This window comes from Watersipora subatra, chromosome 1 (genome assembly GCF_963576615.1).
Source record: "Watersipora subatra chromosome 1, tzWatSuba1.1, whole genome shotgun sequence".
NCBI classification, from domain to species: Eukaryota; Metazoa; Bryozoa; class Gymnolaemata; order Cheilostomatida; family Watersiporidae; genus Watersipora; species Watersipora subatra.
This window is the reverse complement of record NC_088708.1, coordinates 78,342,895-78,352,758: the sequence shown is the minus strand read 5'-3', so window position 1 is coordinate 78,352,758 and position 9,864 is coordinate 78,342,895.

Here is a 9,864-nt window from a genome sequence, read left to right as displayed (position 1 = left end):
TTGAATCGAGTCATTTTTAAAACCTTAACAACATCACTGGCAATTTCTATAAAAATTAATTTTAAAAATTTTTACCAAGAAGGGCAAAGTAAAAGCGATTGTTTATAAAATTGCCCGAAATTTCACTCCAAGGTGTGAAATGTTTTCTGATGTTCTTTGCCATTATTCTAATCCGATTGATGGTGTTACATGTTAGGTTTGTATACAACAAAGATAGTTGGTAAAATGAATTACGCAAATGTTCAAAGACTGTCCATATAAAAAACTTTATGCATTACTTAAATATTTCTTTAGAACTTCATAGCAATGCTATCTTTACCTCATCTCTACTGAAGGTGTTGTTATGGTCAAGATTGACAAAACTATATCTCCAGTCTGATTTGCTCTTTCGTGATCATCTTGGTTTGGAGTTTACAATTATTGGTTTGCAAATTCCAATATTCTGTAGAGTTTAAAGTGTCATTATTATGATTGTGCATACATGAGCCCAATAGTGTCATGCATGAAGAAAAGGAAACCAACAGACAGAACATTTAAAAGAAAATAAAGAACTTAATTGATAAAAAGCTTACTCAAAAGCCAACTTTTATGAATGCAAACTGATTAATTTCTACTAAAAATCTTGTTCATTTCTTTCTTTGTTTATCTTCTCTGCTAGCTCCAGGTATGGGCGTGGTGCTGAAATCTAGGGAATTACACAGCTTTAGCTCAACCATCTTTAGCTTCTCTGCCTGTTTTTTCTGACCGGAGCGGTTATGCTTCCTTCATATTTAGCCCTTTGTTGAGTTCCAGGGTGAATGAAGCCTGACCCAACTCCTCCAGACATGCGTGACAAGGCTTTAGACAGCTTACGCTCTCGATGGAGAATTTGAACTGCTTTTTCACAAAGTGCGTATGACAGGGACTGGCCCAGGCTTTTAGAACCTGGTATGGCCCTACAAACTTGGTTCGCAGTTTTGGGTTATCCCTATCCTCCGTTGCTTGTTGGACAGTTATACCCAGTCACCGAGTGCATACAGGGGTGGCTACTCTCCGTTTTTCTGTCGGACCTCTTTTTGGGGCTTGTTTGAGCATGTCATGCACAGCTTTCAACCGGCTCCAGAGCTTGATCAAGTGCTCATGGAGCAGAAAGAACTCGGCAGGTAGAGAGTAACACCAGCTGATCTGGCTGCCTTAGTTCATGGCCCAGCATGTTTGCCATCTTTTTGGTGGTGGTATGCCTCTGTATGCCCATGTTAGCTGGGGTAAATCAGAAAACCTGTTAGCCAGGTTTTACCTATTTACCCCTTGTTAGCAGCAGAATCTTGAGCAAGTTTCTCAGCCCCTGGCTGTTCCTTTTCACCGTTCTGCTGGCTTGGGTGTGATAAGAGTGGTGTGTTGTCAATTTGCGTTCAGCTATTAGCTGATCCTTGAACTGAGCTCCTTGGTTTGTGTGTATTTGCTCAAGCAATTCCAGATTGCAGAATACTCTGTCAACGAGCATGTTAGCCACTATTGGTGGCATGGCATCAGGCAAGGCTAGAAAAGCCTACCACTTGGTAAAATGGTCCTTGAGCACAAAGATCCATCTGCTGCTCTTCAGGGTGGCAGGAGTGGACTAACTAAGTTGATGGCTATTCTTTGCCAACTTTGGTCGGTGTATAGCCTTTGTTTCCTGCCAGCCATCCTTGTTCCACCATGCTTAGCCATCTGACACAGCTCAAAACTCCCAACTAGCCTAACGATTGTCATTGGGCACAGCCAGTACCAGGTGAGTTGGAGGCAACTCATCATCCTTAACACACCAGAGCGACCCAGGGGGTATGTCTGCCATATGACAGGTTGTCGTAGGACTGACTGGCATACCTATACCATATACCGCCTCAAGTGGTTCTGAAAAATCACCCAAGCTTCCAGAACTCTGTTTGGCCAGATTCTGAGAGAACTCCACATGCTCTGCAGAATCTCCAGCTCTTTGTCTCTCATCTTCAGCTGTACTGAAGGCACCTCCCTTTTATTACCTTCCTTTTATTGGGGATGGCTCAGTACATATACATATACCGTGCTCCATGGCTTGTAGCTTTGCCGTTTTACCGTTTCTTTGGGTGCCCTCATTTGCTACCTGCATTGTGCAAGGAGGTCTGCTTGATGGCGGTTTTGAATCCAGCTTGCCTGCTTCCACAGGGTAGCCAATTGCGCTCGAGGTTAATCCCACTGCTTTTAAGGCGGGAGATATTTCAAGGCAACCAATTGGCGCTCACGCAAAACAGCCCTGTGAGTCAGTCTTGCTGGATCCCTTTTGGTCAGCTCTTTCTGGGTAAGTCCCGCATCCTTCAGCTCAATGAGCTCACACTGGTGACAGTCTTTGCAGACCTACCTGCTTAGATCATCAGCATTTCCATGCTTCTGACTGTCCTGATGCTTGAGTGTGTACTGGTACTTGGCCAGTATTTCTAGTTATCCAGCCACTTGGTTGGAGGATTGCATCCTTCAGCATAGCCATTGAAGAAAAGCGGGGTTCATGCACAAAAGGACTTTCTGGCCGTGGGGCCTAAAATGTTGGACAGTTTGACCTAGTGATGGCAATTTGAATGGTGAAGATTTGGACTTTGTGTTAGATCCATCTCATGTTGAGTAGGATTACTAGTATTTTACTATTTTATAAATAAACAGTTATATGTCATATTATGTAATTTTGATTTGCAACGGTTTTTTGAAGCTGAATTTTACTAGAATTTGTGTCATGAAAAACATGATTGCTGTGTCAGTCGAGGATAAATTTTTAAGCTTGAAATTTGGTGTCAATTTTCTGACAAATTTGCTAGAATTTAGGGTATCAGAGTTTTGCCGAAATAAGTGATCGCTCTTTCTTCACCTTCTTGCATCTGGGACACCATTGGTCGAGTGACTTGCAACAGAGCTTTTAGGTGTGCGAGCACTCATGCTTTCAATCCTGTTCCTTCCACTGCCAAGGCTTCTTGTCATTGGCCTGTTGGCTTTCTACTCTTGGATTGGTGTGGATAGTAGTGCCAGAATCAAGGGTCACAGGTTGCCCCAGAAAATTGAGGGACCTCGCAACCATTTTACTGCAGTCCTAAGCGATTCGTGCTGGTCGCCAAGAGCGGACCATTAAGACAGCTCTTTATCAGCCCCAGAGGACAATAGTTTTGGGGACAGCAGAGGACAATTTTTTTACCTGAGTGAGTATCGCCATCACCACATGAATATTGCGTTTCAGCAGACGACTGTGTTTGTCCGTACAAGTCACTGGCTTTTCGTCCACTTGATCTACGAAATGCTCAAAGTTCAAGGAATGTTGATGAGTCACTAAAAACGACATCCTCATTATGGTGTCCTCACTGATGTGGATCTCATTACAAAAACTTTTGCAATCTTTATGTCTTGCAGGCGAGTACAAAGCCAGATTATCTGTAGAATAGTAACCACATCCTATCTGCCAACAGCCTATGACTGTCACTTTCTTCCAGCCAATCCCGTACAACTCCTGGCAACCAGTCAAACATTTGTTTACTCATCAAGTTCATAGTGCAGTCGTTATCCAACAGGAACTAGATAGGATGACCAATCTTCTGGGCAAGAAGTAACTAATGGAATGAGGTCGGCTCAGGGCCTGTGCTATTGATGGGGTCTCCTCGCTGTACCAGGAGAGATCAGGTGTCTCTCCCTGTTGTAATAGAGCCAAGTCACACAGCTGGAAACTCCTGGACTTGTGATTACCCGGCTTCCTTGCTGGTCAGTCGTGCTGCCTTCAAGACAGGCTTTTGACTGTTTTGTCTAAAAAAAGCCAGATCGAACTTTTCCGGATAGTTTCCTCAGACTGGGCTGGCTTCAACTGTCCTCAAAGAGAGAATTCGGCTGGTTTTGCAGGTAGGAGATTCTGGCTGGTTTTAGACTGGTTATGCCGCTTTTAAAACAGGCTTCCGGACTGATTTTTGGCCATGTTTCATTGAGGTATGGGTACAATTTAGGAATAGGACTAGAACTAGGTCCATTTCAAGGTTGATAATAATATTCGCAGATGGTCACATGGGCGTTTTCTACTTTGACCTCCTTCATTTAATATTTCTATAGTATATGCATTTGTCTGTCTTTTTCTATTGACCTAGAGTCATCTTGTCTGTTTTGTGGGTGGCGGAGCCTTGGCGCAACCAGCAGTAGGCGTTACTGTGCAGTCTTTTGCAATTTTTCGAGATTGACCTTTTCTTGTTGGAATCGTCCTTGCAGATGTGCCCTTTTCCTTTACAACTCCTGCTGCAGAGAGACCTCTGCTGAATCATTTTTTGATGGAATCGAGTCATTCCTACAGCTTCTCAACCTTCCGCAACAACTGCTGCACCGTCAGCATGAGCTGGCTAGTGGCATCTCTCTTTGGAACTTTATCTGGCTTGATGGCTCCTCTTCCATTACGCTGCTAGAAGAGCCAGTAGGCTAGCATTCTCTTACTTTTGCTGAAGGAATTCGGTTCGAGCCATTGTGGCGTCCGCTAGTGTGAGTGGGCAGCGCCAACAGGTGTCACTGAAAAAGAGGGTCATTGAGCGAATTGCAGAAGTTCTCCATTGCCATGTTGATCCGGTGTAGGTCAGACAGGTCTCCGTGTGCAATACGGACTAATCACTTCACCTCCGGTGTGCTCCTGCAGCGACACCTTGTCCATTTAGCAGTTTGCGACTGCTATCTCCTAGAACTGGCTGACAAAGTATTTGACATCTTTGGTATCAATATTTGGAGTGCCTTGAACTGATGTGCCGGCATCAGAAGCCGGGGTATCGGCATAATCCATCATGCAAAATCATCTGTCATGTTGCTGTTTGATAAGAGAACTAAAACTTTGGTTTTGATGAACATCTCATGTTGGAGATATTCCCACATAGTAATAAAGCACTAGTTGAAAATAGAAACCAGTCAGATATGTTTCCAGGGCTTTAATAGAGGCAGAAAATAATCTGCTTGCATTGGAAAAAGAGCTTTAGTCATATGCATCTAAACACTTACTGTTATCGAGCAGGCCCAACATTTTTCTTTCTGACAAATCACAAGCTATTTCTCCGCTGTCTTCCAAAATATTCCAAAATAGCTGGTAATAGTTTAAATATATAGTTTCTCTTTCAGTGTTTTCATTTTAACATATTGTATGCATGATACACCTTTAGCTGGCTTTAGCTGATGCATTATCAAGAGCTTCATATTTAGGTAAAGCATCTCCGACTGATAAAATGCAGTCTTTACCTGCAGTTTTAAAGATGAAGCCAAAGTAAAATGAAGCCAGATAGCAGGTGATCAGGCAAATTGCCTAATCACCTGCTATCACTGCAACACCGTACTTGCCTGAGGCATATGTGGTGTTGCAGAAGTATGTGACAGAGAGATAGCTGATGTCCATCATATCAGCACAGGGAGTGAAAACTTCTATGTGTTGAAGAGTTATATCGCATTAGCTGATACTATAAACTATTTCTTTTGCTGAGTGGCGTTAGGTTGTAGCAGATGTCTACAAGATCCACCAAAAGAAGGTTGAGAACATTGATGAGTCATTAAAATCATATAATTGCTGGAGGTAAAGGTTAATCATATCATGTAGTTGTTGGAGGTGTCCAACCACACGCGGAGGTCGAAAAAGCCCATGGTATCAATCTACAAGGCCATTAAATTGATTGCTCTAGAAATCTTGTTAAAATGTTTGAGAGATCCTAGTAGAGGCTCGTGCATGCGTTTTGTAAACAGTATATTGTCATCATTGACCCTCACAGAAAATCATTGATGCCAGGTAGCCTATATAAAAAACTGCTAATGTGCTTTAACAAAAAACAATAGTAGAACAAAGTTTCCTATACACAGAAGTACATCACTCAGTGAGAGTGAGAGGTCTTGATGACGAAGAGCAATAAAACAATTCCAAAAAAAAATTGATGCATGATGACTCGATCAGTTCTTCAAATAGAGTAATCTGTGGAGTTTAGTAGATCAGGTATGTGAGAACCTTGTTAGAATTACAATAATTGATGTGATGCAATAACACCTGCCTTAGATATTGGTGAGTCTGCAATTATTACAGATGTAGGTATGAACCCCAGCTTAGATCTGTTGATCTCCACTCCTAACCCAATCGTTGTGAAATTACACCACGACAGTTTGTCTAGTACCATAAATCGTGTTAGCCTACTAAAGAAGTTATTTGCATAACTTGTATGCAGTTGTGTGTATTATTAAAGATGATCTTGCATATTTTACTCAAGTGCTATGTAATGTACAAAAAATAAGCTTGTGCAAACTAAAAAAAGACGTTTGTACAAAAGGAGAGAAAAAGCTTGTACACATAAAGTGAAAGAACTTACTGCGAAACCATTATGCGTTTCAACTAGTTTACTAATTTATTTTTAGAGTAACCATTTGACCTTTGACCTAGACCGTTTGACTATAGCTTATACCATCTTGTACACTCACCAGCCCCTTTTACTATCCGTACGAATTCTTTACTCATAGACTACCATATATACAACGGGTGAGCAGTCAGCTGATCAATTGTTCTATGTTGGAGAAACAGTGCCAAAAAGAGAGCATTGCTCAGAAACCTCCAGTGTGTGGCCGGAGCCAGCATGGTGACCTATCGTACCTCTTACTAACATCAACGAGCTAGTAAGCCATAAGTAAGCTGTAACTGATTAATCCTACGTATATTTAAAAAGTGAATATCATCAGACACCGATAACTTATAGTACAAAGAGGCTGCAACTAGGCTGGCTCTTCTGGATTGGAAAATGATTTATGAATGCTAGCAGCATACCATTTTCTGTACTCTTCGGTGAGTTCGAGAGAAAATTGGGACCTTTTTTTTTACAAAAGTTGAGTTGATTGAAAACTGAAGTCTACTGAATTCAAATAGCAGATCTGATGGATTGAAGTGAATTCTCGGGATGAACCCATTTTTAATTAAATATTTGCCTGTCAAAATGGTGGCCTCCAAAACATAGGCCATCATCCATTTAATAGGTAACTAATTGACTTCCATAGCAATACTTTCAGGAATCTAGGTTTCTAAGAAGAATAACTCCGGCTCTCAATTTGAAAATAAAATTATGAGGAGGCAACCCTGCAAGATGTTGGCCATTTAGAAATTCTATTGGATAGTCGGCGATTTCCTCTGGATAAGCCATTTTGCAGCCGATTTGTAGCTCTTGTGTTTACCAGGTAGTTTGACAAGGAGTTTGGCTTTAGTTGTAGTGATAGTATCATTCTTAGGAGCAAGAATGATACTGTAGATTCACGGCTCATGCCGTTGATTCATTGACTCAGGCCAAACATGGCCTGAACTCAGGCCAAAGCTAATTTTGGTCTGACAATCTAAGAGAAAGATTTGGAATCACTTTGAAGATAGATTATCCCTCTGATCATATTGGAACCGAAAATAATGCAAATCAAATTTTTTTATTGGTTTCAAACCTTCCCCTGACCTTGCTAGTCAAGAACATTAGGTTTGTAAGGTTTGTCTTGAATGCTTAGTTTAGAGGAAGTAGGCGCATAGACAAACATTTGTCATGTATATATTAGATATCTAGATGGTTCTTTCTTTTTCTGACCCTTTTATTCTGTTGACCAACTGGATTCTGCTACCAGTTGCATCTGGTTCATATTTAGAATGGGGCTGAGTATATGGTGCGGTTGTGTTACTTGTCAGCTGGTCAATACTGGGCAAATATTTACTCAAGATTTCTACTGAAAGTTAAAATAGGCAAAATGTAAACCGGTGTAACTCCTTCCTCTATACCATAAGACACAGTTTCTGCTGCATACTGGTAAAACTTTATTACAATACAGAAAGTTTGCTTTGTACAAGTTAACTTAGCCTTTTTTATTATTGAAAATTAAATTTAGATTCATAGCATGCGTCAACTGCCAAAGCTTGTACAGATATTATTAAGTACCACAAATGATTGACTGACTTGAAGACTTTAATAGAGATAAGGTAAGCGGTAACCACCAACCTGATTCTAAGTAGAGGAAAAGAACCACCACAGCATTTAGAGCAATCTAGTGAGCGGAGTAACGAATGAACGCAGCTCAATACTTCAATGCAGAACTTTATGTGACCAAAGGATTCGATCCTGTCATATGAGTGGAATCAAAGGACTGCTGCGGAGTCAAACTTGTAAGTGGGGTTATTAAACAGCTTATAACTTATTACAGCAGAATAATAAAGCTGGCTTGTAAAGCTACCCACATGGAAATTGAACAGAAGTAGCCTGTGAAACCTAGGTAGCTAAAATGGGTAAGGACAAGTACAGACAGTACCTTAGTTTATTAACAAGCTGTTTGATTCATTCAGTTAAACTAGCAAATCTGAAAGGCATTGTGTGAGCTTGAAAGCCAGCTGTTCCATTCACTGGTAAACTCATGAAGCAATGAAGCAAACCCTAATTTAGGGATTGAATATTTAAAGGCTATCTATATTTGAATATTTAAAGTCTAAAATATTTGAAGACCTAATGTTTGTGTCTTACGCAGGAGTGAGAATGCTTACTCAACCCAAAAGAAGACAAGGCGGCCTGGCATTTGAGGACAAACGGACCAATTTATTTATTAAAGAACTCAGTTTTTTTGTCAACTATGATATGTTCTGTTTAGAAGCATGAATAGGCAGGTTTTATATACAAGAGGAAGCATTTGCCACAATCTCAAATATAAAGCCATTCGTCTGGCAGCAACTAAAGTACTACTAAAGTATCAAGAAGTCTCCCAAGCATGTTGAACTGCGAGCAGTTGAGACTATGAGGTCATGCAGCAGCAGCAATAATGCAGACTTCTTTTCTATTTCAGCGAGAAAAGTGTGAGCGCTGTTCTTAGTGAGTATCACATGATATTTAAGTTGACAGACCATAGCTGTAAACTGATAGCATATAACCTCATAGCATTAACTTCTCTTACCTAGAGGCTTAGGAAAGGTCACAGAAGTTGTGAAATATTAAAAACGGATAATTTGACACGCTCTGCATGCCTTAGGCATTCAAGCAACCTTAGCAAGCATCACAATAATGATAATATAATAACATGATGGCATGGTAGTTGTCTCGTCTTAGGTTTTCCTGCGTGCTTGTCCAGGTCACCTACTTGTATGTTGTCATTGGCAACAGAGGCACAAATGAAGTTTTTGTTATACCCATAAGCCACCTACACACACTGCAACTACCAACAACAGGGGCAACAAAAATTTCAAAATGCCGCCAATCCGAATAGCCTACTTTTTATCCCCTGATGAGCAGTTCATCCTATCCTGATGGCTACACGCTAAATGCTGCAACCTCCCTTGCCAATGCTCCCTTTGACTAGAGTAAAAGACAGGCGATGTACTTGGATCTGGTGGTGGAATAAAGGTGCATGATACTCAACAGAAGAATGGAATACAAAAAAGATTAGTGTTAGTAAATTTTGCAAGACAATTTTTTAGAAAGAAATCATTCTATTGTTTTTCAACCAACTTGATTATGCTTTTGGACATCAATTACTTTGGCAATTGAAATACTAAATCATGATTCCTGACATCTAAGTCATCATCCTTGGCAAAGCCTACTTGGCCAAGACCACAGGAGCAGCTAATTGTTTAGGTTCAGTGGTATAAGATCAAAGGTGAAGGACTAATCTATAAGTACTTGTCATTGTTCATAGTTAGATGAATTTATGACAGCAGGTTGTACTAGCATCTTGTTTCTACAGTTCAAATCTTTGCCATGGGTTTGTAATCTAGCTGAGGTGGTTCACATGATATTATTAATATTGTGGTCTTGTCAAAGCAGAAGCGTATGAACATATATGAGCGCATATAGACATATATGTAGACATATATGTAGACATATAGACATATATATAGACATA